The sequence below is a fragment of the Pongo abelii genome, chromosome 2 (genome assembly GCF_028885655.2).
Source record: "Pongo abelii isolate AG06213 chromosome 2, NHGRI_mPonAbe1-v2.0_pri, whole genome shotgun sequence".
Lineage (NCBI taxonomy): Eukaryota > Metazoa > Chordata > Mammalia > Primates > Hominidae > Pongo > Pongo abelii.
The window spans coordinates 150889926-150917881 of NC_085928.1; the positions used below are offsets into that span (position 1 = coordinate 150889926).

Genomic DNA, 27956 nt, shown 5'->3' on the forward strand with positions numbered 1-27956 from the left:
CAAGTGATCACATTCTTAAAACATGGTCAGGAACTGGGATGCAGAATTGCAAGTACTGTAGATTCCTGGCGGAAAACGTAAAGATTTGACATTTTAATCCTTTTAAGCTGTGGCCTTGAATTTTTTTTTTTAAGAAAATTTAAGAATAAGACTCTACTATCAAAACAGAGGGAACATAGACGATTAAAAAAAAAAAACAAAAACACCTGTCCATTATTCGTGCATTAGCTCCACATGGCCAGCTTGTGGCAGGCCCTCTCTGAATACTTTTTCAATGAGCAGCCCCTGGATCTTGGAAGAAAGATGCCAGCGGCCAGGGCCCTTCATTTAAAGAAGAGGACTGGGTCTTTTGCGTCAAATAGTTTCTGTGCCACGTTGGGAAAAATCAATCTAGGCCTCTCATGACGGCCATGGAAAAACACAGGTGACTCCTTATTCCTGAGAATTTGATGCAATTGAAACAGCGACTTTCTGCGAATCCTGTGTGCATAGTCTGGAACAGGGGCCCACGGACCCTTCTGCGGCCCGAGGCCTTGTTCTGACAGTCACCAGGCTCTGTGGCCCAGAGCCCTAACTGCGTTGTCCTTCGGCAGGTTCTGAATTGTGTCCTCCCCAAGGAGGCTGAGGCCGCTGCCTCCTTGGTGGGGGGGCCCCGGCTGGCCACTGGGTCGGGCATGGGGCCCTGCGGGGCCCTCGCGGGTCCCGCCGCCGCCCTCCTGAGGCCTGGTCCTCGGCGCCGCAGTTCCCCCAGCCCCGGGCCCGCGGGGCTGCGGGTCGGGCCGACCTCCTCCCGGACGGGCTGCGTCCTCTGCCCCGCGCCGGGGGCGGGCCGGGCCGGCAGAGCCGAGCCGCCGGCGTCCATTTTCTGGGCGGTGCTGTGCAGCGCCGCGGCCGGACTCACGGGTCCGGAAGCACCATGGACCCCCGGGGAAACGCGCCGGCGGCGAAGGAGCCGAGCCCCGTAAGTGCCCCTCGCAGGGTCTTCGCGGGGCCGGGGGCGGGGCGGGGCGAGGCGCGGCCTGAGGGCGCGGCGCCCGGGGCGCCGCCAGCCCGATCGCTCCTCGCTTCTGGAGGGAGCCGGGAAGCCGGGCTGGGGAAACCCTCGCAAGGGTTGAGCTCTGCAAACGCAGCAGAACCGAGCTGCCCGCGGGGAGGAAGCGCCCGCAGGTGCCCGGACTCCGGGGCCCGCGCCCGGAGCGGGGCGGGGCGGGATGGGTTCGGCTGGAGAGTGCGGGCAGGTTGCGCCGCATCTCGTGGCCCAACTGCGCGGCTGTGCTAGAGGGCGGGGGCCGAGGAGGAATGCGCTCCCGGGGCTGAGGACGTGGTGGGCTCGAATCCAGCGGGCTCGGGCACTGCTTTGACAGTCACATCTCCCGTCTCCTGGACTGGGAATCGGACCCTAGTCCTGACCCTACGGGAACTTGATAATTTCCTTGATGCAATACCAAGCCCCTGGAATTGAACGGGACGTGCAAAGGCAGGGCCCTGCCCCCAGGGGTTTGCAGTCTCAGCCGCCTACTTCTGCAGTAGTAAGGTCTGCTCTGTTGGTACAACATACAACACAACCGCCCGCCGTTAGCCACTTTTTTATAGGGTACATCATAAATCACCTGAGATTTTAGTCTGTCCGCGGTTCCACTTTATAACTCCTGCACTGCGGTAGGTAAGTGCCTAATTCCATTCTGGACGTTGGCCCTAATTGAGTATCCCTTCTAAGGGTGGATTATAGGTGATATGTGTTATGGTGCCTTATACATATTTTAAAGGTTAAAGACTTTTCTTCTGTGAAGCTCAACTACTTGGTCAGATTCTCATGGTTAAAAAATATGGAAGAGTTTTGTCCTGGTTTCAGAGAAGCAGCTAGTAAGGCGCTATATCTAAGTGTAGCGTTTTTCAAGAGTGGGGGACCCATGCGAAGATTGTGGGATCAGTTTAGTGGGTTGCTACTGGAAATCTTCTTAAAGATATAGAATATATAGTACAATATAGAGAAGAATAGAAAAATAACGTGCATTGCACATAGTAAGGGTAAGCATTGTTTTATGAGACTTTTGGTTTTCAGTTTATATAAAGTAAATTTTTAAAACAGTGGGTCACTGTCTGAAAAGTTTTTAAAACCCTGACTTACTGGTTAATAGCCCAGGCTTTGGAATCAATTGAATCTGGATTTGAGTCCTAATTGTCACATAAACCAGCTGTGTGACCTTGAACAGGTTCCGTGGCCCATTAGAGTCTCCGTTTCTATAGCTGTAAAATGGGGGAATGTTCCCTCCATCTGAAGGTTGTTATGAAGACAACACAAAACCACACATGTCAACCACTTTGTGGGTGTTTGACTTATGTGTTCGATATGTGCTCATTGCAGTTATTATTGTTGCTAAAACATGAAATCCTAGCAGCTAGTCATGGGACACTGCACTTTTTTTTTCTTTTTAGATCTTGATGTGGAAGAAATGGAGGACTCAGAACCAAGGATTTCCAAGTGATTTCTTCCAAAGCACAGGAATCTCACTCTGTTAAATCTGGTCTGTTCTAACTGAGGTAACTAAAGTCGCGTCTCTCCTTAGTCTACATGAGATAGGAAATGGTCTTTCTGAGGGACTCCCAAAGGGTATATGATTCAAGACAGCAATCCACCAAGTTTTGGGGTTACAAAGTGACCATGACACTCAAGTGATATGTTACTGGGAGACCGGATGTGTGAAGCCCCCGTGATGAAGGGGAACTAGGAGGTCAAGGCTTTAGGACAGCTGGTTTCTTGTTCCAGTTCTGTCAGCAATTGTTGTGGGGTCTTTTACATGTCTCTTCACAGATCTCTAGTTTCCCTAGGCTGGAAGGATGCACTGACATTGCTGAGGCCCGGAGAGTTTCAATGACTCTTCAGGGTTACCCAGTGGGTTGGGGTCAAGGCAGGACTGGACCTTGGATCTTCGTTGCTCAGTCACGTAGCCAGCTTCAGGGCCCTCTGTGAGGTGAGCGCTCTGGTAGGCACCAAGTATACAAATGTGAAGAGACCATCTCCAGGACACTTGCAGCTGTCGCAGACAAATATTGACGGCCCAGCACACTAAGCTCTACCTTGGAGCCGTATACAGGGTCCCAGATGGTGACAATAACAACTACCATTTGTCGAGCATTTGTGTGCGTGTGTACGCTAGGCAGTGTGTGAAGGGCTTTAAGCACAGTATTTTTTGTTTACCCCTCACAATAGCCCTATGAGGTAAGGAAGAATAGGCGTAAAGGATTGAAATGTGAAAATAGAGACAGGTCATGGAGAGCTTTGCGTCTCATACTACATGTATGAAGTCCCTTCTGTGGGCACAGCTCTGTGCCAGGACTGCAAAGTACCCGTCCTGGAGGAGCTTGCAGCCTGATTCCAGAGAGGCACAGTAGGATGGACGGTGCTTGCCATTCACCCCCACCTCCTTCCCCTGCTTCTCCAGCAGTTGCAGAGTGGGGTCCATCGCAGGGACAGACCAGAGTCATAGACACACCAAAATTCCTACCTCTAAATTCAATTTTTCTTTTTTCTCCACTTAAATCTATACTTCCACCCATCTATTAAAACTTATGCCCTCAATTTATAAATGATAATAAGGCCTTCTCTGAATTCATTCTTTTTCATCAACAAATGTTTATTGAGCTTCTACAAGGCACTTGGGTACTCAAGACCAGACAGATTTGTTTTTACAATCATATTAGTCATTTCCAGTCTCTTAGCAAAGAATTTGTTGTTCAACTGTTAGCAATTTTCTATTGTTAATATGCTGGAATGTCAGCTCCACGGATGTTGGAGATTGACCCATACGTAGAATTCCAAATGGATATATAGGAAAGCCATTTAAAAAGTCTTAATATCTTCAGAAAGGAATTTCACACTTCTTGAAATTTTGATTTTGTCATTCTCGTTACCTGCTTATAGAGGCCTTTTCATTTGTACATTTAACTCATAATCCAAGAAAAAGCAGTTTGGCAAGGGGGCTTTGTTTGGTTTGAAATGTTCTCTTTTTTTAGCTTTGTAGGCCACAGAAGACTGTGGGTATTCAAAAGTAAAGTAATTTAAGAAATATGTTTGTTTAATTTATGAGGTAGAAAATTAAGAGATAGCTCTAAGAATTGCAATAAGCCACAGAAATCAAATCGCAAGACTTGAATGCTACCTGTAATAACTTAATCCCCAAATAAAACGAATGAGATGTTGAATGTGAACATGCTTTGTAAACTTTAAGGTGTTCTCTAAATGCTGTACGGCAATCTACTACAAGTATGACTGTGCTAGAGAGAATGGAGAATTCAGCTGCCACAAAAATCTGGTCTCTTCGCTCTCAGACTCTGTTGAGGAAAGAAGATATGCAGAAATAACCATGTGATAAATGCAAAAAGAAGATATTTTGGTAATTTGAGGAGGAAGGGGTCCCTTTTATCCCTGGCAGTCAAGAGACTCTTGAGAAAAAGCATCTAAGCAAGTCCTTGAATGATGTGGCATCTCAATAAAAGAGATGGGGAGGAGGCATTTGAGATAGGAGGACTAGTAGGAGATGGAGAAACTCGGAGCATTTTCAGGGAAAAGCGTCAAGTCCAATTGAGTTAGAACTGGTCTATATATACAGGCATCAAAACTGGAGAACATTCGGTGCCAAATGATTCAGGCTTGAATGCCAACTAGGAATTGTGAATGCATTAACCAATAGGTGTCATTAAAGGTACTTGAACAGGGGAGTGTTGTGGCTGTGCTTCAGGACCAGGCTCTTGTGAGTAGCTTCGGGGGAGATCGGGAGGAGAGGCAGGGCAGAAACTAGAGGCCAGAAAGCCAGTTAAGCTACTACAACCCACCAAGGAAAAAGAGGGGGCAGGAAAGGCCTGAATGGATGATAACAATGAAATGGGAAAGGAACAGATGCAAAGGGAAGAACTGACAGAATCTGATGTCTCAATGAAGGAACAGCTAAAGCTGACACTGCGATTTCCAGAGCAGTGGTACCCATGGAGGAAACTCAGAAGGAGGTAAGGAGCTGCATTTTAGAGGAGCTGTGTTTGCAGTGTTGAAGCATGCTGTCTCCCAGGCAGAAGGGGGCTTTGCGCTCCACAAGAAGGCCAGGGCTCATTTGGGAGTCTTTGGTTTATAAGAAAAAGTCAAGAGACGGGAAAAGAGATTTTTGAGAGAGAGTATAGGGGAAAAATGGTTGAGGATGGAGCCTTTTGAGAAAAGAAAGGAAGATCTAGGGAGGCAGATAGAAGTCTGGCAAGATAGTAAGGAAGAACCATGGAGGACTGCAACTCCAGAAGCCAGCAGAAGGGGGTTCCTGATGGAGGGAGCCAGGCACGTCAGACCGTGGAAGGTGAGGGATGAGCTTAGGAAGACTGGTGGATTGACAAGTGCAAAGTTACATTGTTAGTGTTTTCCTTTTTAAGGTAATATGATGTGTATGATGAATATTAAGTGGTTTAATTTACATAAATTAAACCATTCAAATTTACACAAATCAAGAATCACTCTTAAATTTGTCCCCGGCAAGTCCCAAAACACATTTCTGATTATGAAAATTCAGGCTGTTAAATGTGGTTTTGATAGTAGTCATACACTGTATTCTGTTGTCAGCATACAAATTAAAGAATATCCCTTAACAGAATGAGTCCTTTAAAAACTACATTTCTGTTGATGCAAAAAGTTTCTAACAGTAATGTAATTCCATTGCCTTTTACCATATGGCTATTGTATGACATGTGCGTGTCTGCGCGTTTTCACGTGCATATGAGCTTAGTACAATGGAATGAGGAGACTGGGGTCAGATAAATCTAGTTTCACAACCTAGCTGGGCCACTTTCCAGACTTGTGACTTTAGAAGAGTTTCTCTCTAAGCCTGACTTTTTCCATGCATAACTCATATAGGATTATTTGGAAGACTGATTAATATATAATTTGGTCAGGATTTCTATATACCATAGTAGATAATTAATTAATATTGGTTCCCTTCCCCTCACAACCTTGTATAGATATGTAAATTTATATATTGTGCATCTACACATAAAGCCTTATCTTTAAAGACTCATTTTAATTTTTAATTTTATCACAGAAAGCACACACCTCCTATTACCACTGATTTATTCTGGGTTAGTCCCAGTGACCATCAATTTAGTATGGACAAGAATCCACCTGGGGAACTTGTCAAAATGTAGATTCCCAGGTGGGGCAAGGGAATCTGCATTTTAAACAGCACTGTCATGGCTGGTGACGAAGATTAACAATTGCCAATTTCTGCGAAGCAGAGGAAGAGATAAATCTGAGATTTGAGATGCTAGTTTCAAATCCTGTTTCTACTAGAGATATGTCTGTGCTCAAAATTTTTATATCATTAATGTTAATGGATTATATGCATAATCAGATAAAAAGAAATACGTTCCAGAGAGTCGGGGAATGGTGGTATTATTGCGCCCTCCCACCCCGCATCGTCTCATTGCTCTCTGCTGTGTGATCACAGTACTGGGTAACATGCTGCCTGCAAACCAGTTTCTTTTTCTGTGGAATAAGTGATGACACCCTGTCCCAATGGCCAGACTTTGCAAAACCATTGTAAGTTGTTTGTTAGCAATATGTGACAACACTACACAGTCATGCCATTAAAGTATTCTACATGACTCTGTCTTCTGGTGGATAAACATCTCTGTCATTGTATTATTTCTGTCAGTCTCTGCATCTTAAAGTCACTTAATTTTTAGGCTAAAGTTCATATTCTTTATCTATCCCAACTCCATTTTATAGATGAAAAAATCATTTGGCCTGGCACAGTGGCTCATGCCTGTAATCCCAGCACTGTGGGAGGCCAAGGCTGATGGATGACCTGAGGTCAGGAGTTCGAGACGAGCCTGGCAAACGTGGCAAAACCCCATCTCTACTAAAAATACAAAAATTAGCCGGGCATGGTGGCGCACACCTGTAGCCCCAGCTACTTGTGAGGCTGAGGCAGGAGAATCACTTGAACCTGGGAGGTAGAGGTTGCAGTGAGCTGAGATCGCACCACTGCATTCCAGCCTGAGTGACAGAGCAACACTCCATCTCAAAAAAAGAAAAAAAAAGTGTATCAATTTTTTCTTCCTAATTCTAGCTCCCCTCTTTGTTTATTCACAACAAAGGATTGAGATATATAGACATGTTTGGTGTTTAACTTAGATATGGAAAGTATAAAACATTTGACATGTATATTGAATTGCTCTTTATGTTCTCTATACATAGTTTAGAAATCAGATGACTTATTGGGAATATATTTATGAAAACTATATTGAGTCATTTTAAAACGATGTCAGCATCCTCTTGCTGGTTTGCCTCTTTGGAGGAGGATGCTGATGGCCTGGAGCCTTTCCTAGAAACAGTTTCTCTCTCTATACCCACAGCTCCCAAGGAAAGAGGATGGAACTGACATTCATGGAGTTAGGTCTATACCTTATATGCATTATCTCAGCCATCTTTTAGAACCTCAGTCAACATGGTGTGGCAAGTGAAGCAAAAAGAAACTCAACTACAGCCAAGATTGTAGAGTTGGGAGTTTATTTTTTTTTAATTATTATTTTTTAAGATGGAGTTTTGCTCTTGTTGCCCAGGCTGGAGTGCAGTGGCGCTATCTCAGCTCACTGCAACCTTTGCCTCCTGGGTTCAAGTGATTTTCCTGTCTCAGCCTCCCAAGTAGCTGCCATTACAGGCAACTGCCACCACGCCCAGCTAATTTTTGTGTTTTTAGTAGAGATGGGGTTTCACCACGTTGGCCAGGCTGGTCTTGAACTCCTCACCTCAGGTGATCCACCGGCCTCAGCCTCCCAAAGTGCTGAGATTACAGATGTGAGCCACCGTGCCCATCCTGAGGTGAGATTTTTACACCCTGGGGTCTGTCTGATTCACAAGGCCAGCCTCTTCTCTCCACACTCTGGGCTGCCTCCCCAGCCACATAGTGAGAGTATGAAACAGGTATTTGTTCCTGATTTTAACTGAGAGGCTCAGAGATCCTCATCCTTAATATTATTGTAACCTCAGAATTTTTGACAAGAAGCAAATGGAGCAGAGATAATGTGCAAACTTGAATTTGTTCAGCAAATATTTACTTAGTATCAACTACGTGCCAGGTAGGAGATCAGGACCCCACCCTCATGGAGCCTCCCTATATCCCTAACCTATCCTTATCTATTGTCTGTGCTGCTGCTGCAAGCTTTTCTTTTAGAGTAAAACACCAATGGAGTGGCACACTGATCAGATCATTCAATTTGTGTCTTGCTATAGCTGTCACTGTCACTGTGCTGGGCTAACTGTTCCCAGAGCCTATACCAGTTGAAAGTTTAAAACTGCTCCTTGGGGGATTGCCCAGAGGGCTAAGTAAATGTTTGTTGATTACCCTCTGAGGCTCTGAGGAGCTCTACAGGGAGCTAGGAAAATTGCCCAGAGCCCCTGCAGTGCTGGGTTGGGGTGAGAAGAAAGACATCCGTGAGAATCCAGAGGGGAGGCCTAGGAATTGTTCCCAGCATGACTTTGCTTGTTTGGTTTCCTCACCTGTAACCAGAGAAGGTTTTGCTCAATGATGGCTGTTTCCTTACGGCTCTAAGGTGTAGTACTTTATTTTCTCTTGAGCAGAAAAGCAGAGGTGCTGGGACAAGCAGGGGCAGGGACTCAGTCTGAGGTCTCCCAGGGGTCTCAATGTAGTAGCTCCCTCCTGTCCTCATAGATATGCCGATATTAGCCAGACTTTGTGTTCTGCCTTTAACCCTCTACACTTGAGGAAAGTGCATGAATTTAAGGGTGGGAGATTGTCCACTTTTGAGGGAATGAAGACTCTTACAGAAGGATTGGGACAGGCTGGTAATCATGGTTTTCAAATTTAATGCTTATAAGGAACCTGGGAAATAAAGTAGCCCGACCTCTTTGCATTCCAGATAAGAAGAGTTCAGAGAAGTCTTAGGACTTGCTCAAGGCCACATCATTAGTAGCAAAGTGGGAACAGAACCCACTGTCCTAGGCCCAGTCTGCCAGAAAAAGGCAGGTTATCAGAAGAGCAGGAGATGGCAGTCAGCAGCAAAGCTTAAAGAAGGACTGGCATTGTCCCATGAGAGCAAGCTGACCATGACATCTGCTGGGTTTCCAGCAGACACACGCAGTAGGACACCGTGATGCAAAGCTTCCGGTCCAGTTGGAGCCCTTGGGTTTTTGCCAATTAAGATAGTCAAGCAAATTTATTTTTGACCTGGGAGAGACAGAAGGCTGTTTTCCATCTTACAAAAGCATTTCTCCTCTCTTATGTAAATGAAAATTCCTAAGCTGTATTATAACTTAATGTTGAAAGAAATTAAAACATTTTTGCAGGGAGAGAGGAAGACCCAGCTTGCGCACCCCTATTTTTCTGGCCACTACTGTAAGTGTTCATACCAGGGTGCGTTTTCATGAAAAATCCAGTGGCTGTTTAAGTCCTGGAAGGGTATCCTGGGATTATTTCAGCAACACATGAAGGCAGGCTTTGTGCAAGGTGAGACAGATATGAGCTGTCACTTCCTGCTTTGTGAGTTGGATATTGTTTCTAGGCCCTGTTTTATTTATGTTATTTTTCCTGTTCATGTGTTAGAACAACTGACTATTTGTGGAGTTGATTACAATTAGATAATAAGACCACCAATTCAGTCCAAACAAAGATGAATTTATTATCTTGCCAGGCAAGGGAGACCCGCATATTCAGATCAGTCTCCCCATACTTTTGTGCGTTTTCATGTAAGCATGGAGATTTCCAATTAGTTCTAATAGCACGGTGATTGGCTCCTAGACACCTAAATGAGGATTTCCTTTTTGAAAAGCCTACTCAGCATTCTGATCTGTCCCTGCTTAAACCTATTTAGTCTGGTCTTATAGTCCCTGACTTGAGCCCAAAGAGCAAGGTTTCTCAAGGTCTCTGCGCAGGTCTTTGATGCTCTTTGGTGGAAGAGATTTACAGTGGTTACAGCCATAACCGGCGCCTGTGGCTGAACCATGCCTTCTGTAATGTGTTCAGCCCTTCCCTTCAATTAATGCAAGTTCCACCTTTGCTTTAATGGGAGGGGCAGAAGGACCACTTTGAGGAAGCAGAGGCAAGAAGATAGTCTGCAAAAGCCATGACGTGGCACTGAAATGAAGCCCTGTGTAGGGTTTTACTCAGACGTTAGAGAACTGGCTGCCCCTGAGTGCTGTGCTAACTAAGGAAAGAAAAAAAACCCTGACCTTTAAAATTTTTCCTGTGAAGGTCTAGCAATTCTGGAGTGTCTTCAGGGACTACACAGTGTAAAACAACTTTTTGCACAGAAGCACCATAAATTACCTAAATGGAAATTTGCTTCTAAGTGAAGTTCTTACCCTGTCTGTTGGATATTTAGTATTGTCAATATTTGTTTTTGTTTTTGACATTTTCAGGAAACCAAGAGCTTTTTGTCACATTTGAACAATCTCTTTTAAGAGTTTCTTTTCTATTTATAATGCGTTTCTGATAAGAAGATTTGCGCCTTTCTCTATTTTAGAAAATACTTTTTGAGATCTTTTGTTTTTCCTTTTATGAAGTTTAAACAGTTGTCTTACCTCCAATCCTAGCAACTCCCTTACATTAAAAATGACCTATTTTTTTTTTTCTCCCATGAGGTTCCTTTGCTCAGAGAGAATAAGAAAAGTTCTGGTAATTAGTCATTGTGGTATTCTGTAAACAAGTACTTTGGAGGCCACGATTTATGTTACTGGTCGGGAAAAAAAAAAATGGTTTTGTGTATCTCTAGACGATTACCCTTGTGAAAGGCAAGTGCCTTGTATTCCCAAAAGGTCTCTTGGGTGCCCTGTTTGTTGTGTTAAGGTCTCTCAAAGCCGGTGGCCATTTTCTGCGAGCTGAATCCCTGTGTGAAACTCCTCCCACTGTGAGGTCTACGAGCATTTGTTTTCTAAAATGAAAGCACAGGCAGAAACTCAAGCTATTCTACAGAACAGTCTGTTCTTTCGATTTTTTTTTTAGATCAGTATATTTAAAGCATAATTTTTCTAAACAACATATTGTGAGTGTTTACCTGCAGTGGTTTGGAGTTTGTTTGGGGAGTTTTATTTATTTTTTAATGTAGACAACGTATTTACCAACATCATTGCTCCTTCTGCTCAGATAGTTCTACCCTAAACCAGGTGAATGGGGAACTATGTAGGCACCTGAGTACTGCCAGAAACTTTCCTTCTGTTTCTATTACATTTCTTTTGGGGTGAAATTGGCAACAGCTGACTGGAACTTAGCTCCCTTAATATTCTTTTCTCTCTCCCACAATTTTTTCCACTTGGTTTTTTTTTTTTTGTCTGAACCGTTGTTCATCCATTCGAAAGACTGGCCAGAGTTTTTGTCACTTTTCCATAGTAGGAAAGCCTTTGTGCCTCTCTTTGTACCTCAGACCTACTGGTGGGCTTGCTTGACAGCTCTGCCAAGCGCCTGCGTCTCCTGATCCTATGAAGAGGCGACTTTCACAATCCTGTGCTGCCTTCGAGCTCTGTGCTGCCAGGCCTGGCCTCCCTCCAGAGGTCGTAGTGTTGCCAGCAGTGGCTTCAAACTGGAAACATGGGAGGAGGAATTGTGGGAAATGGGGAAGAAGAAAATGTTTGTGCAGGGAAAGTGTGTACGTGGACTTAAATAAATATCTGAGGGCCCAGGCCCATACAGATGATCTCTGTACGCTGGTATTTTGTGCCTGGAGCCAGGTATCTGTTGACAGTGGGGAGGAGGTGAGGAAGACCCAGCCGGCCACGAGCCTCAGCCACCTTCCTGCAGGAGGTCCTCAAGCCCCAGACGGTCAGAATGCTCCCCAGACTGAGGAATCAGCTGCACATCCCCCTGATGTCTCTAAAGCTGAAATCTGCTTCCTGGGTTTAGCCACCATTTTCACTGAGCCGTTCTGAGGATTCCTTGAGGGTACTTGTGATCTTGGTGGAGATGCTTCATGGTGTTGACCCTATTGTTTTGAATACCTGACAGCTGGATGGTCCTATTTCTATGATCTGTTTTTTGGAACTGTTGTATTTGTGTGACACAGTGATGGAGCATGATGTCAACTCCCACATACTGTAACCCAGGAAGGAGCATGATGTCAGCTCAGGATACTGGAACCGATAAAAACTCAGTGAGTGTTGCTTCCCCCGTTACACACCTGCTCATGATGACTTGTGGGATGCTTGTTTTAACGAAGGTGAGCTGAGTGCCTCTGATAGAAAATCTGACTTCATGAAATTCTTATTAGGAGTTAAGTACCCCTTTTTCTTGAAGCTTAAACAGACTCTATCATTAATGTGACTGACTGGAGCAAAGTGAAGAGTTTGATATCTGCCACTCTGCCTCTGAAGATTTACGTAGAGAAATTTTCCCCATAGGAATGGACAAACTAAAGGGATCCTTAAGAAATGGTATGTCACCCAAATATATTCTGTGGTAAGGCTTCTCAACATCTGTCCTTCATTAGGACGGAGCACTCAGAGTTTTGAAAACTTGAACACTGACATCTTATCATTTAAATTTTAGAAGGACAATGAATCACAGTACAGAGATTAAAATTTCACAGGCAGAACAAAACCTACACGTGATTTATACTTACATTTTTATAGACTAAGATCTAAAACTCACATACAGGAACAGGAAGGTAATATGAACGTCAAGTGTGGGCTTGGTATGAGAAGGTAAGCAAGTGGTTAGATTGTGGCAAACTGGAGGTTTGAAACTTTTTCACGTAGATCGGGACCTGATGAGAGCGTCTGCAGGCTGAATGGAGCCTATGGACTGCTTCTTGCATGCCAGTTGCACGCCATTTGACTCAGTCCGCTGATCCGAATTCCCTCAGTGGCAACCTGCCCAGTCTTCTCCTGCAGAGTGTTGGGCTTGAAGCTGTCTAAGGCCCAGACTAGGGAAAAGTAAAGGCCATTGAACCTTCTCCATGTCACCACAAATAAGTCAGCTACTTCAGATATAACTATGTCCATTTCATACAGGCAAAGTAATTATGTCAGTGGGGTCAGTAGCAGAGCATAGTATTTGTGTCCAGGGACATCTGGAAGGCATCAGGCAGAGCAGCCCTGACTAAGTTGCCCAGTGCTCAGTGTACTGATCCCAGGGTGAGACAGGAAGAACATCAGAGGAAGCCCCTCTGTGTCTAAGCATGTCCCTCTTAAGGCAGCCAAATGGAACCAAGCCTGCAGAGGCTAACCTGGATGGCATCAGGTGATGGATGACAGCAAGGGACAGCAGATATGTCCTGATGTACTCGGTCTTTGGTATGTTTGGTCCAAGGATGTTTTCTGAAATATCAGTGACTTCCTAACTAGGCCTAGACTGGGACAGTCTGAGGACTGTCCTCTCTCCCTCTGTTGACACTTTATTGACCTTCCACACACCCTGGAATTTACAGTGCTTTCCCTCTTTTCTGCATATCTTTTAACCCTGCCCTTTCTTTCTCAGTGCTGAGTCATAATGTCTTTGACGCACATAGCACACGGCCTGGGATGTAAAAGGTGCTCAGTCAATGTTAGCTTTTCTTGTTTCTGGCATCATCATCATCATCTTCTCCATTCTAGCTATTATTTCACCAGAGGTCAGGGAACTTGGTTTCCCTACACTCCATTTAAACCACATCTTCAGGGGTACCTCAGCCATCTCCACCCTGACATAGATGAAGACGGACCAGACATACAAGACCCTTTTCTGGAATCTGTCCTGTTTACGTCACCCATTTTCGTTGTAGGAGTTGGGCTTTTATTAGAAATACAAGTTTCTGCCATTATAAGTGAAGTTGTAGGGCTTATGCTGTGTGGGCTGGACTCTAGGGGGGCCAGGGTGGAATCATTCTAGAAACTTGTTCCAGGATGACTTGACCAAAGAAAAGCCATCAGATGCTGTTGCAGTGGAGTCCTGACATTTGCTACCCCAAGTGTGGTCCTCAGACTGGCAGCATGGACATCCTCTGGGAGTCCGTTAGAAATACAGAGCCTCGAGCCCTACCCCAGACCCACTGTGTCAGAAAATGCACTTAACAAGATCCTCAGCTGACTTACACACATTGACATTTGAGGAGTGCTGCTCTAGACACTCTGGCGAAGCACAGAGACAGACTGACATAGAGATTGGCCTATGTAAGATTGTGGACTTGCTAACTAGGAGGTGCATTGGATGCTTTGGTCTTAGGGGGTGGGGTTGAGGGTTGTGCCTTTTAAGCCCTGCTGTAGAAATGTATGATGGGGTGATTGACCACATTAAGAATCTGATTCTGAAGACTCTTGTTGTCCCCTGGTTGTGACTTTAATCTTATAGTGCTTCATTCCCTTCCACCATCTCCAGCCCCCACTGACCTTCTGGCCTTGGAAACCCTGTTGCCAAGCAGGGAAGGTCCTATTTCAGGGGACAGAAAACCTTTGTGTATCAGGGAACTGACATAAATAATTATAATGTAGGATTTTAATGGTGGAACGTGTATCAGTATAAAAATGAGGGGTGGTCTGCTCTCAGTGAATTTTTATGGGACCCTTGTAGGTGGTGAAAAGGGAGGTGTAGCTGAACTTCTTTAATGTTCATGGCTGAGGGCATTGCCTGCTCCTAAGAAAACAATGGGAAAGGCAGAAATAATTAATCCCATGCTGCCATGGTGACCTGTCTGGACTGGAAACTGCTAGGGTGGTGAGAAAAGGGCTGCAGAATCTTAGAGAGGAAATTCCAGCTTCATGTTACATTAATCTAGTTTTAAAATGAATTAAAAGCCTTTTCAGCCCTTCCAAGTCCTTGCCTACATTTTGAGGGCAGCATGGCCTGGCTTTTTGTGAATTGATGGTTGTTGTGATTTTTTTCCATCCCGTGGAGTACTCTCAGGTGGTCCTTTGCCCTGGACTCACAGTGGCCTGGGGTCCCTTGAGCAGAACACAACTTGGGAGTGCAGCTGGATATCTTAGGAGTCTCTGAGCTGGCTCGCTCTCCCTTCCTCTCTTCTTCCTCTTCCTACCACTGTCAGGAAGCTTAGCGTGGAGTTCTGGATCCCAGCTCCCTCTCACATTCATTCATGTGAGCTACTGCCATGGTGTCAGTAATGGGTTGAATGGCTACACCCCAAAAGATGTGTCCATGTCCCAGAACCCGTGAGTGTGACCTAATTTGGGAAAAGGGTCTTCGCAGATGTAATTAAGGATTCTGAGATGAGAGGTGGACTCTAAAGCCAATGACAAGTGTCGTTATAAGAGACACACAGCAGAGACACTTGTAGAAAGGAGAAGGCCATGTGCAGATGAAGGCAGAGATGAGCGTTACGCAGCCACATGCCACCAGAAACTAGAAGGGGCAAGGAAGGATTCTCCCCCTGCAGCCCTCACAGAGAGCACGGCCCTGCTGACTCCTTGATTTTGGACATCTGGCTTCCAGAATTGTGAGATAATGAATTTCTGTTGTTTTAAGTCACCAAGTTTGAGGTAATTTGTTACAGCAGCCCCAGGAAACAAGTACAGTGTCCAAACCTAGCCTTGATCCAGCAGCACAAGGGAGCTTGTTAGAAATGAGATTCTGGGGCCTTACCAGATTCAGTCAGTCTGGAGTGGCACGAAGAAATGAAATCGCAGTAAGGGTCTGCGGGTGGTTCTGATGCACCAGCATCCATTGTTCATGCTCCCCTTTTAGCCCTATTTTCTTTTCATCCAGTTTACTTCAACTTGAGCAAAATGCATGCTCATGTTTGCAACCACCTCCCATATGTCATTGCACTGCACATCTGAATCTTCACCCCAGCTCCCTTTCAGCACTGAAGTCCATTTTGGATGTCTGTTGATTGAGGGAGCCACCTGCATTTTCCTCAGGCTTCTCAGAGGGAGCACAGACTTCACAACCTTCATTATCCACCTCCCAAACCAGCTGTTTGATCTGGGCTCCTGACCTGTTAGTAGCACATCTAAATGCAGTAGAACTGGCACGTCAACCATTCTTGCTCGACTGCCTTTCCCCTAATTTCCAGTTAGTCGATTCTTCATCCAAATAGCTTTCAAATTTTTCCCCTCTCTTTCATCCCCACCTGTCTCTTTGCCTTCTTTCAGACTTTCTCCAGACATCCTTCTCGCCAAACTACTTTCAGAGCGACCTGTCTGCAAATTTGTCAAATCATTCCCATATTAAATCTTTTAAATGACTGCCATTGCTCAAGTTGTACATAGAGAGCTTATTTTAAAAGCCCAGGCTGAGCGCAGTGGCTCACACCTGTAATCCCAGCACTTTGGGAGGCTAAGCAGGCTTGATCACGAGGTCAAGAGATGGAGACCACCCTGACCAACATGGTGAAACCCCATCTCTACTAAAAATACAAAAATTAGCTGGCGTAGTGGTGCGTGCCTGTAGTCTCAACTACTCGGGAGGTTGAGGCAGGAGAATCACTTGAACCCAAGAGGCAGAGGTTGCAGTGAGCCGAGATCGTGCCATTGCACTCCAGCCTGGTGACAGAGCGGGACTCCATCTCAAAAAAATAAATAAAAAATCAAGAGCGAGCCCCACCTCTCTTGCACTGACTCCTGTTCCCCAGTTTAAGGCTGCTTCCTCCAGAGCCCTGGATGCCCCATCAGTGGAGCACTCTCATCATCATAGAAGCTGTCTGCACGTCTCTCTCCTCCATTGGAGAGTGGGCTCCAGGAGGTTGCTGAATGAGGGAAGAAATGAAAGATTCAAAAAGGCCAAGGAGAGGAAATCATTCTGTTTCTTAGAATTATTGTACTGATGCTGCATTATACCTCATCAGATACTTGTTAAGAAAACAAAACTCTGCTTGATTTTAGTGAAAGAATTGAAAATTTGTTAGTAGTAGTAATACCATTAATTGAATATTTGCTAGCTAAGGTCTCTATATTCACTGCCTTCTTCAGCTATCACAATAATCTTCTCAGGTGTTATTCTCATTTTATAGAACAAGTTAAACAAAATACTCTGTGATCACGTAAATTGCAAGATGGTAGAAAATACAAAGTAGAATATTTATGTGATCACCCGGTCAGCAGTGTGTTAATGGCATGCTATAGGCTGATCAGGAAAAACTGGTTTTGTTGGTAAAGATAGCTAACCATATTGTATTAGTCTGTTTTCACACTGCGGTAAAGAGCTACCTGAGACTGGGTAACTTATGAAGAAAAGAGGTTTAATTGACTCACAGTTTTGCAGGCTTAATGGGAAGCATGACAGGGAGGCCTCAGGAAACTTAATCATAGCGGAAGGTAAAGGGGAAGCAGTCATCTTCTTCACATGGCAGCAGGAGAGAGAGAGCAAAGGGGGAAGTGCCACATACTTTTAAACCATCACATCTTGTAAAAACTCACTGTTCAGGAGAACAGCAAGGAGGAAATCCACCCCCATGATCCAGTCACCTCCCACCAGGCCCCTCCTCCAGTTCAACATGAGATTTGGGCAGGGACACAAACTCAAACCATATCACATATGTAGATTTTTGAGTGGCAGATACATGTATGACACTGAATTTGGCATAAAATAAACACAGCTGTTAAGCATACCAATCAAAAGATGAGACAGTGGTTTATATTTGCTAATGTTTAGAATCACACAAATCTCGTCTTCCATTTAAGTACATTAGAAGTTAGTTTGAAGCTCAGAGTCACAAGATCAGGACTGAAAACCCGACCTTTCCAGTGACATGTGATGTGGTGCTGGGACTTTGTCTTCATTTTTCTGAGCCTTGGTGTCCCATCTTTGAAATGGAAATACAATTTCCCAGCCTGCAGTAGCATCGTAAGAAGGAAAATAAGGAGGGGTGTATGAAAGTGATTTGTAGGCCAGGCACAGTGGCTCACGCCTGTAATCCCAACACTTTGGGAGGCCGAGGCAGGCAGATCATCTGAGGTCGGGAGTTTGAGACCAGCCTGACCAACGTGGAGAAACCCCATCTCTACTAAAAATACAAAATTAGCAAGGTGTGGTGGCACATGCCTATAATCCCAGCTACTCGGGAAGGCTGAGGCAGGAGAATTGCTTGAACCCAGGAAGCGGAGATTGCGGTGAGCCAAGATTATGCCATTGCACTCCAGCATGGGCGACAAGAGCACAACTCCGTCTCAAAAAAAAGTGATTTGCAAATGGTACAAGGCTACACAGGAATGAGACTGGGTGTTTTTGTCTTTGTTCTGTGTTTGGGTTGAGAAGGTTGGCCTTTGGGAGGAGTCAGGATGAGGTTGGCCTTTGGGAGGAGTCAGGATGAGGAAGGTGGTGTTCTGCTGGGTAAGCGGATATGGGCACTGAAACAATCGCAGGCTGCCTGAATTCCAGGCAGGGTGGGGCACAAGGATGCTGGGATGTGAGCCCGAGAAAAACAATTGGAATGAGCAACTTAGGGAGAATGAGGGAATAGAGAAGAACAGTTGAAAATTAGAGTCTTGCTGTGGTTTTGAAACAGTGAAGCTGAGAGAATGTAATTGGTTGGAGTTTTGCATTGGGTCACCTGTAACCAAAGACCAGCCCAGAGACCACAGATCAGTTCCAGGGAGCTTGATATCTTGATCTTTTATTCTTAGGTTATTCCCAACAATTCTGCTCCCAGGAGCTCTGAAACTTTCTGGATCTGAGTTCAAGAGCTTACTTGCCTTGTGGCCTCTGTACCTTGATTCCAAACATATTGATGGATTAAGCTGTTCAGAACTGCTTCCTACAGGGTCACATCCTAATGATGTGTGCTCAGTTTCCTTCTTTAAAGACGAAGCCAAGGCTTTCTCTTTTTTTATTCTAATAGATTTAAAAATCTTTTCTAAGTATAACAGTACTGATCTCGAAATATGATTTTTGGGGAAGAAGAATGATTCCATTCTGCTGCTCTGTGGAGGTGAGCTAGAATACAGTCATGTCTTTTTATCCCAGTCATCACCGTCCTGAACTTACTGAAAGCTTCTGGAGCAGGAATCAGTAGAGCATGTTTAAGTGATCAGTAGATGTATTTTAAGATAGAATTGATGTTCTAAAATACCTCAACAGGCAGAGAAAGGATGGATAAAACAAACACAATTAAGTTTAACCAGAATAAATAAGGGAAATTTTGAGTTTCAGTTAAAAAAAATCCAGTCCTGGAGGTTTGGAAGCCATAGGAGAGGAATAAAACAAGGGAAGAAAGGAGAAGTTCAGGCAAAAAAAAAAAAAAAAAGTCTGTATATTATAAATAAAATCAATTATTGAGCATTACTACTTGCTATGTACTTGCTGAGTGCTCATATACTCTCAATCCTCCCAGAACTCCATGATATGTATAGTAGTCACTCCATTTTATAGATGAGGAAACTGAGGCTTACAGTGAGGTCAACCACTTTAATAAGTGGGGTCCTAGCATCTGCCATTTGAGGAGTATGGCATAATAAGGCATATGGAACCAGGAGTCTAGAAACTTCTCTTTTTTTTTTTTTTTCTGTTTTTAACTAAGACTGGGTCTTGCTATGTTGGCCAGGTTGGTCTTGAACTCTTGGCCTTAAGCAGTCTTCCCGCCTCGGCCTCCCAAAGTGCTAGGATTACAGGTGTGAGCTACCACACCCACCAAGGAGTCTAGAAACTTCTTTTGGTCACACTATGAGATCTTAGGCTTTTCTGTAAAGATTTTTGGTTTGTTTTGTTTTGGTTTGTTTTTGTTGTTATAAGGGAGTAGCTGAAGAAATTGGAGATGTATAGCCCAGGAAAGGGTAAACATCCAAAGGGCTGTCGTATGGCAAAGGCTACAGTTGAGGGCCCCTCAGTTGTTCCCTCCCTGGTGGGGACTTCTCTAACAAGGAGATTCACACACTGGCTGGAGCCGTTCTCAGCCCCTCACCCCACTCCCCATCTGAAGAATCTCTAAAATCCATTCGTGGCAAATAAGAATGAGTCAGAGTGTGTGTTCCACTAAGCATCATGCCCTCTGTGCTTTTTATTATCTAAAACATCCCAAGCTCTGGTCATAGTGAAGTGATGCTTACTCATCTGCCCATTTTGAGAAAGGTCTTGGGGCCGGATGACTGGCTACCTGGGACCCAGGAGCATTTCCTTGGGTGGTCTCAGCACCATCTTGTGGATACAGCACTGTGAACTGGGGATGGGCTGTGATCATCAAATCTAAAGGAACCCCAAAACACAACCCTGAAAAAGCTGCCGCTGGGGAAGGGCTCTGCCCAAGGAATCCTGTTTTTAAGAGGGATTGCCTGCCCTCAGAGCTAGGAACTGCCTTGGGGCATTCACTTTTATGATTCTAACCTCGTTATTAAGCCCATGACACCTGAAAGAGCAGAATGGGCAGGCTTAGCAATGCAGAAAGAGCCAGGCCTTTCCAGGAGTATGCTGCAGTACTGGGCTACCGTTCACTCAGGAGGACAGCAGAGGCCTCCTGGATAGGGGGAGCCCCATGCCCCTTTCTCTCTGGCCTTTCTCCTCCTGCATCCTGCCCCACCTCTCGGGCCAGGACACCCCTGTACCCTGCCTCCTCTCCTTGCCTGGCACTCATTTGCCTCTCAGAACATAAGCCACCTTACTGTGTTTAAAAGGCCCCTCGCCACCAAGGCAAGGATGGTCCAGGATGAAGCTGTGAAGGAAACAGAGGGCTCCTGTGCTGAAATTCTTTGGCCTTCTTAGCCCAGTGTCCTAATGCTCTGGTGAAGCTGGGTTCCCTGATGTTTCTATGTGTGAAGAAACTGAATAATCATCTAATTCAGGGTAAAGTGATGCTGGGAGGGCAGATTTGCTCAATCTCTTTACTTGGACGGGAAGGGGCAACGTTTGGGCCTATAGAAGCCACTCAAGGGGTGGAAGCTCCCCTCTGGTTGTTTGAACCCCTAACCTCTTCTCTGTTTATTCTTCACAGTGGGGCTGTGCGGGTGCCTTATCCTTAATGGGCATGCAGGGCTCCCCACAACAATATAGTCACTTAATTTTGTGTCTGTTAACATACAGTTATTGACTGTATTTATCACAATATTGCATCGTGATACATGTATCTATTCTTTGAAAGTATTATAAAAATACTTTTTTATATAATTCTTTGAAAGTATCAAAAAATAGGTTTTTTCACTGTACCAAAAATATTAACGTATTCTCCCAAAGCCTTAATATATGAACTCTTACTGTATTACCTATAATCCCCTATTTTGTTAAAAATTTGGTTTTGCATGTGCCTTCCACAAGCACTTTTTCCCTGGCTTCCCTTCTTTTGGGGTCAGCCTGGCCTGAGCCCCTCAGCTCCTGACGATATGGCCTGCAGAGCTGATCTTGCCAGGACTTAGAGGAAGCTCTTAAAGCCTGAATCTCTCCAGGCCACTCAGCTCTCCACTTCAGCACTAGGGAAATCTCCACTTACAAACTGACCCCGCTTCCAATACCTTTCAACTGTCGAGCATTTAATTGGTTGCTAGTATCATAATGAGATGGACTGGAGAAAAAAAGCTGTAGTTATAGGTTTTTGTTTGTTTGTTTTCTGGAATTTTCATGGAAGATTATGAGAGCAAAAAGGAGCAATAGAATGAGATACTACATTTTATCTGTATTATCTCATTTAATCCTCATAAGAATGAGGTCACACTGCTGTGTCCACTTTATAGTTTTTTTTAAAAAACCAGGTCTAGAGATGCTAATTAACTTGTACATGTGCATACAGCTAGCAAGTTAGCGGAACTGTAATTTAAACCCAGGAGTGGGTAAGCAGTGCTGTACCTCTGAAGATAAAGATAACTCACTATACAGGAAGAAAAAGGATGCCCCACAGAAGAGGAAAGGAAAGCTTGGAACTATCAACTAATCTGACAGTTCCCGGTAATTTAATCAAGGACTTCAAGGGAAGCTTGAACCAAAATCTAAAATAAAGCACAATAAACATGCCAAATCCCAAAGTGAACCCAAATTTTTAATTATTTTTTACTGAACAAAATACAAACTAATGAATCCATTAAACTGAGACTTAAACGAAAAAGATTCTAAAATCAAAAACCCAAAACACCAAAATATTCTCTAAAATAAATTGTAACTAAACTGATATGTTATTAAAAATCCCCTTTGCATGAAGAGAAAAGAGCAGATGTGATTTGTCAAGTCTGTAAACAGATCAGAGAGGTAATGAGGCCCAGTGCAGGAGAGGCTTCTTTAGGAAGGTGAAAGAATGTCACTATCCAAAACAGACATGTAACTCAATACACAGATAAAACCCTAGCTTTGTTTTTATTCATCAATTTATACCCAAATTTGAGTGACCCTCTGATTTAAGAGGATAAGTCCACATAACGGAAATTTATTGATGATCTAAGTATTTATCTTAAACACCTTCCTTTCTACCAAGCTTTTTACTGGAACAGGTAATAAACAGTGAACTTGAAAGATTTTTTATTTAAATAGTTACTGCCAGCTTGGTGTGGTGGCTCACACCTGTAATCCCAGCACTTTGGGAGGCCAAAGCCAGAGGATCACTTACGCCCAGGAGTTCAAGACCAGTCTAGGCAACATGGCAAGACCCTGTCTCTACAAAGAAATAAAAAAATTAGCTGGGCATGTTAGCGGGCACCTGTGATCCTAACTACTCAGGAGCTGAGGTGGGAGGATCACTTGAGCCCAGGAGTTCCAGGCCGCAGTGAGCCATGATCAAGCTACTGCACTCCAGCCTGGGTGGCAGAGTGAGACCCTGTCAGTAAAAAAAATAAAAATAAAAAATAATAATTCGTTTTTCCATTTGCTTAGAAGAGATGCTAACAATGCAACTAAAGAAAGAAAATTATTTAAATGATAGTTATAATTAAATGCCTGTATGTGTGTGTGTGTGCGTGTGTGTGTGTGTGTGTGTGTGTGTGTGGTGGCCAAAGCCAGGTGTAACTGCTCTCTGAATTAAGAAAGAATAATTAGTTAATGAGCCCCTATGGGGTATCAAGCACTGTGAGGGGGTCTGGGGAACTCTGGACACACAGTGAAATAGGATATTTGTCCCTGCCATTGAGGAATTTCACATTCCCTAATTTGGGGCCTGGGGCCAAGGCTTAGCTAATACTTGCTCCTGCTGACATTTTTGACTAATAATTAATTGGTAATAGTAATAATAATAATAGCTAATGTTTATGAAGCTTGATTTTTATGCCAGATACTATACCAAGCACCTTAAAGGTACCACTTAGTCCTCATGTTAAGCCGAGTATCTTCTATTATTAGCTCCCATTTTGCAGAGGAAGAAACTGAAGTGCAAGGAGTTTTTAAAATTTGCACAAGGTCACAGCCAGAGCCAGGTCCCCCAGATACCAAAGTTCAGATTTTTAGCCACTGTACGAGACTGGACATGGTGTGCCTTATCCTAAAGTATCTATCGTAGAGCCCTGTTTTAAGAATGGAATAACATGGAAAGAATAACAATGCTTTGGGAGTCTCTCAGTTCTTTTAGTTCAGCAACTTTAATCTCCCCACCATTCCTTTTCTATGCCCCCATCTTATGGTAACCCTACGTATACATTCAATATTATCTTGAAATGGGAGTGGATAAAAATCAAAATCAAAATAAGTCATATTCATAAGTGCCATATATTACTTTGAAGTTCACATTTTTTAAGAAAATCAATTAAAAGTAGAATTTATGGAAAATACTGAATTTCCCTTAAATGTTCACCCCAGGGCCACCTGGTGGTCCCATATAGCATCTTTGTACATAGTGAGAAATGGCCTCCTTCTGGCAGGCACTGCAGCCCTGCACCGAGGGACATGCCCAGCCAAGCAGAGCCTGGGCTGCCTCTCAGCCTACCACAGGGCATAGCCTGTACCCCACACGTGGCAGCCCTGCTCCAGGCCCGGTTACATTTTGCCAGATGTAAACTGGTCAGTAGGCTAGTGTGATGCCCTATGAGCCTTCAGTAGTTTGGTCACTAAATGAAACCAAGAAAAACATGGACAAGCTAAGTTCTTTATGTTTTGGTGCTCCTGCACCTGAAATGGAAAGTGTGGTTTTTGAGTCATGCTGCCTGGGTTTGAATCCCAGCTCTGCCACCAATAGCTAAACAATCTTGGCTGAGTTCCACAGCCTCTCTAAACCTCACTTTTCTCATTTGTAAAATGAGAAAGATTGCTGTGAGGCCTAAATGGAATGATATAAATGCAGTGTGTAGAACAGTGCAGAGCACACAGCACATATATGCTTGTTAGGTGTTGGGACACAGCTTAGATGACATACGTAGGTGACTTCCTCCTGTCAAATGATGTCACAATGGGGACATTGTTGCATTTGTTAGGAGTATGGGCATGTCACTTTAAAGCAGTTCTCAGACAGGCTGCCCAGAGGGGCTCCAGCATAAGCAGGAGACATGGTAAGCTGTTCCTTCATAGTATAGTCAGAAGTCACAGGCCAGGTCGTGCGGACTATGTATCTTGGTAATTTTCAGCAGGATGCAAAAGCACACCTGCCCAGACCCTGTCTTCCAAACCCTGGCTCAGTGTCAGTGATATCATTGATCTCAAATTCTTTTTGTGTTTCCACAGGTGAGTCTGATATGCATAGTTCTGCTGAGAACAACCGTTATAAGTACACACGACCGTGCCTTTTCCATCTACTATTCATTGCCTGATGGGGGGGCAAGTGCTGGGATGCAGAGCATCTACAGTTTCATGACCCAGCAGCAGGCCACAGACCCAGCACCGTCTCCAGATTAGCTCCTTATGAGAGGAGGAGAGGAGGCTGGGGGAGGGAGCAGACGCCAGAAGGAAGCAACCGATGAATGCAGGGTGGAAAGCTGCCAGTGTGTGGGAAGGGAAGATGTCACGTGAAAGCTAAGTCCTTTACAAACACCCAGCACCAAGGCCTCACACGACACCGCCATGTCGCCACCTTTACAACTTTTTTAGTATTAAATTTTAAAGAATTTGTTGCCAATTCAGCCCAGGTACTCAAGACAAAGGCCAAATTCCTGGACTTTGAACAAAGCTTGTTGGTAGTGCTTGAAAGATTGCTCTTTTTCTTCCTTTGGGCCAAAATGGTGATAGTAAGCAGTTTTTCAGTGTTCCAGAGCTGTGGTTCAGTGTTGTAACTTGTTTGGGCTGTAATAGCTTTGTGGGCAGCGGATAGCTCTGTTTTATCTTATGCAGCTCAGCTTTAGGCCAGCAATGTTGATTTGTGTGTGGGGTGGGTTCTTTTTCCTTTTTCATGTCAGAACAACCTTCTTGGCTTTTTTTTTTTTTTATGACCACCCATTAGCATAGGTGGGAAATAGCAGGGCAGTTCAGGTTGACCTGACACTGGGTCTGGAAAGCTCGGTAACAGTGCCAGGTATGGTGGGCTCTATAAAGCTTAGTTTTGGGTGCTTACTGTTTTTGCATTCATTCAGTAAAGGTTGATTAACAATTATTATGTGGCAGTTGCAGGGCTGAGTGCTAGGAAAACTGGTCAACAGTCTCAGCCCTCATATAATTTTTACTCTGTAGTAAAGGCACAGACTTGTCAAGTAACTTTTAATTACAATCATAATAAGTACTATGAAAGAAAAGTATGCTAAAAAATATATAACAGAGGCACCAGATGGGAGGAGAGAAGTGGATGGTGGATGGAGGTGAGGGTTAACTGCTGCCCAGGCTAGAAGGACGTTCCAGGCTGCAGAAGCAGCATGCGCAAACGCCCTGGGCTGGGAAGGCCTCAGGCACACTCAAGGAACAGAAGGGTGGCTAGTGTGGGTTAGAATGGCAGGAAAGGAGGTCAGATCACAGGGGACCTTAGAAGCCTTGGTAAGGCAGCTGAGATTTGGATTCAGGGTTTTGACAAGCCCTGCTGACCAGTCTCCACTCTGTATTGGCCAGGAGACTCTTGCCTCCATCATGGAGGAGGCTCACACCAGAAGCCAGCTCTGCCCTTGGAGACTCTCTTCCCCCAGTGCTCCCCTGAAGCTTCACACTCACCAGTCTCATGCTGCACCCTGACCAGCAGGTCCCCAGCATGAGCCCCATAATCCCTGGGGACTGCATTATCACAGACCTCTAATAAGAAGGTAAACCTACATACTTGTGGTGGGGGAGGGGAGGCAAATGAAAACCCATCTTCCTGAGGCATTTACTTTAGATTAGCAAATCCTGGCTGTGCCAGTGTTTTCTGGGCTGTGGGGCAGACACAGATTGATTACATGTCAGGCGGCACCTGGAAAATGCCTACTGGACAGCTGTTGTACACCTGGCCAGCCATAAAGGATCCCAGGCCCAAGGCCCACCACCCAGCAATGCTCAGATCATCCTGGCAACTGCTACCCGGGATCAAGGGGCTGCATGCCTTAACTGCCATCCTCGGCTGACCTGCTTGGAGACCTCTCTGGCACATTCCTTGTTCTCTCTGTGATTTCTTGGCATATGACTCAGGCTGGTTGCCCCCAACTGCCCAACCTCTTGAATCCCATTCTGGGTCTTTTCCAGCTGCCAGCTTCTTCTGTGGGGATCTTGTATAACAAGCCTGCAGTTTGGACTCACTGCTGGGCCCTTTTGTGCCATCTAGAACAAGTCACCTGCTCTGACTTAATTACTGCTGTATGTGCCCACATTCATGTGAGGCAAGTCACTTCTCCAGGCTCAGTTACCACATCTGTGTTATGAGCATGTTAATAATACTAGGTTCCATATTGAGCACTAACTGTTAATTCATTGAATCCTGTGAGTACATACTAGTATTTGCATTTTTTTTTTTTTTTTGGACGGAGTTTTGCTCTGTCGCCCAGGCTGGAGTACGGTGGCACGATCTCAGCTCGCTGCAACCTCCACCTCCGGGGTTCAAGCGATTCTCCTGTCTCAGCCTCCCGGTAGCTGGGATTACAGGTGCCCGCCACCACACCCAGCTAATATTTTGTATTTTTAGTAGAGACGGGGTTTCACCATGTTGGTCAGGCTTGTCTCAAACTCCTGACCTCAGATGATCCTCCTGCCTCGGCCTCCCAAAGTGTTGGGATTACAGGCGTGAGCCAAGGTGCCCGGCCAGTATTTCCATTTTTTATGTGCCGGCTCCACAGGATTGTGGAGGTGATTAAATTAATTAATATGCAAAGTGCTTTACAACTTGAAATGTATCTGATAAAAGCAATTTCATTCAATATTGGAGAATTTAGACAGATGAAAATTGTAATTGGCAATATTTATGGTGGCCATCCTCATGTAATGTTGATTTATAAACATATATCTTTTTATAGTATAGATTGTTCAGTTTGTAAATGAATACTGAGGGCCTACTGTGTCGGGCACTGTTCCAGGTGCTTAAGATATGTCAGTGAAGAAAATCAAAGATTGGTACTCTTATGGGGCTTACATTTTTGCAAGCAGACAGACAATAAGTAAGTCCATTTTGTATGTAGTATATTGGAATGTTGAGTGCCGTGGAAAAGTCAAAAAGCAGAGCAGGGCAAGGGGGATTGTGAGTGCAGGGGATGGCGGCAGATTGCCTTTTTGGGGATCGTGAGTGCAGGGGACAGAGGCAGGTTGCTTTTTGGGGGATCTTGAGTGCAGGGGAAGGTGACAGGTTGCCTTTTGGGGGATCGTGAGTGCAGGGGAAGGTGGCAGGTTGCCTTTTGGGGGATCGTGAGTGCAGGGAACGGTGGCAGCTTGCTTTTTTGGGGATCGTTGAGTGCAGGAGATGGCAGCAGGTTGCTTTTTTTAGTTGGGGTGAGCCTGGTTTGTGTTTCATATGCATGGTCATGTCACTTACTCACCAGACATTTACTGCATGCTCCCACCATGTCCTGCGGCCTGGAGATACAGCAGTGAACAGTGAGCAGCCTAGAGAAGCAGCTCCTCCTGGAGCTTACTTTCTGGCGGGCAGAGTGAACACTAAACAAGCAGGCAAGGACAGGTGATAATTGCAGGTTGAGGTAAGCAGTATGAAGAAATAAACAAGGTGATGTGAGGGCAAACCAAAGGGGCAGCAGATAGAGAGATGGGGTGGCCCCTCCGAGGAAACATTTGAGCTGGGCCTGAAGCATGAGCCTGAGCCAGCCATAGGCAGTGCCGGAA

The 27956-nt window shown here is 44.8% G+C and overlaps 1 protein-coding gene across 50 annotated transcripts in view; it reads left to right on the forward strand.

Annotated features, from left to right (window-relative positions):
* ZBTB38 (zinc finger and BTB domain containing 38) overlaps positions 1-27956 on the forward strand; it is a 79955-nt gene that overhangs the window by 32841 nt on the left and 19158 nt on the right. For 30 of the 50 annotated variants that reach the window (XM_054552728.2, XM_054552731.2, XM_024244303.3 and 27 more), the window contains one exon: positions 2437-2541. The exons of 3 other annotated variants lie outside the window; for them this stretch is intronic. The gene's annotated coding sequence lies outside the window, so the exon portion shown is untranslated. Of the gene's footprint in view, positions 1-272; positions 425-839; positions 962-1075; positions 1664-2436; positions 2542-24258; positions 24293-25772; positions 25961-27956 lie in introns of those variants that run through there. 17 more of the 50 variants (XM_054552727.2, XM_063722233.1, XM_063722235.1 and 14 more) reach the window with 9 other exon arrangements.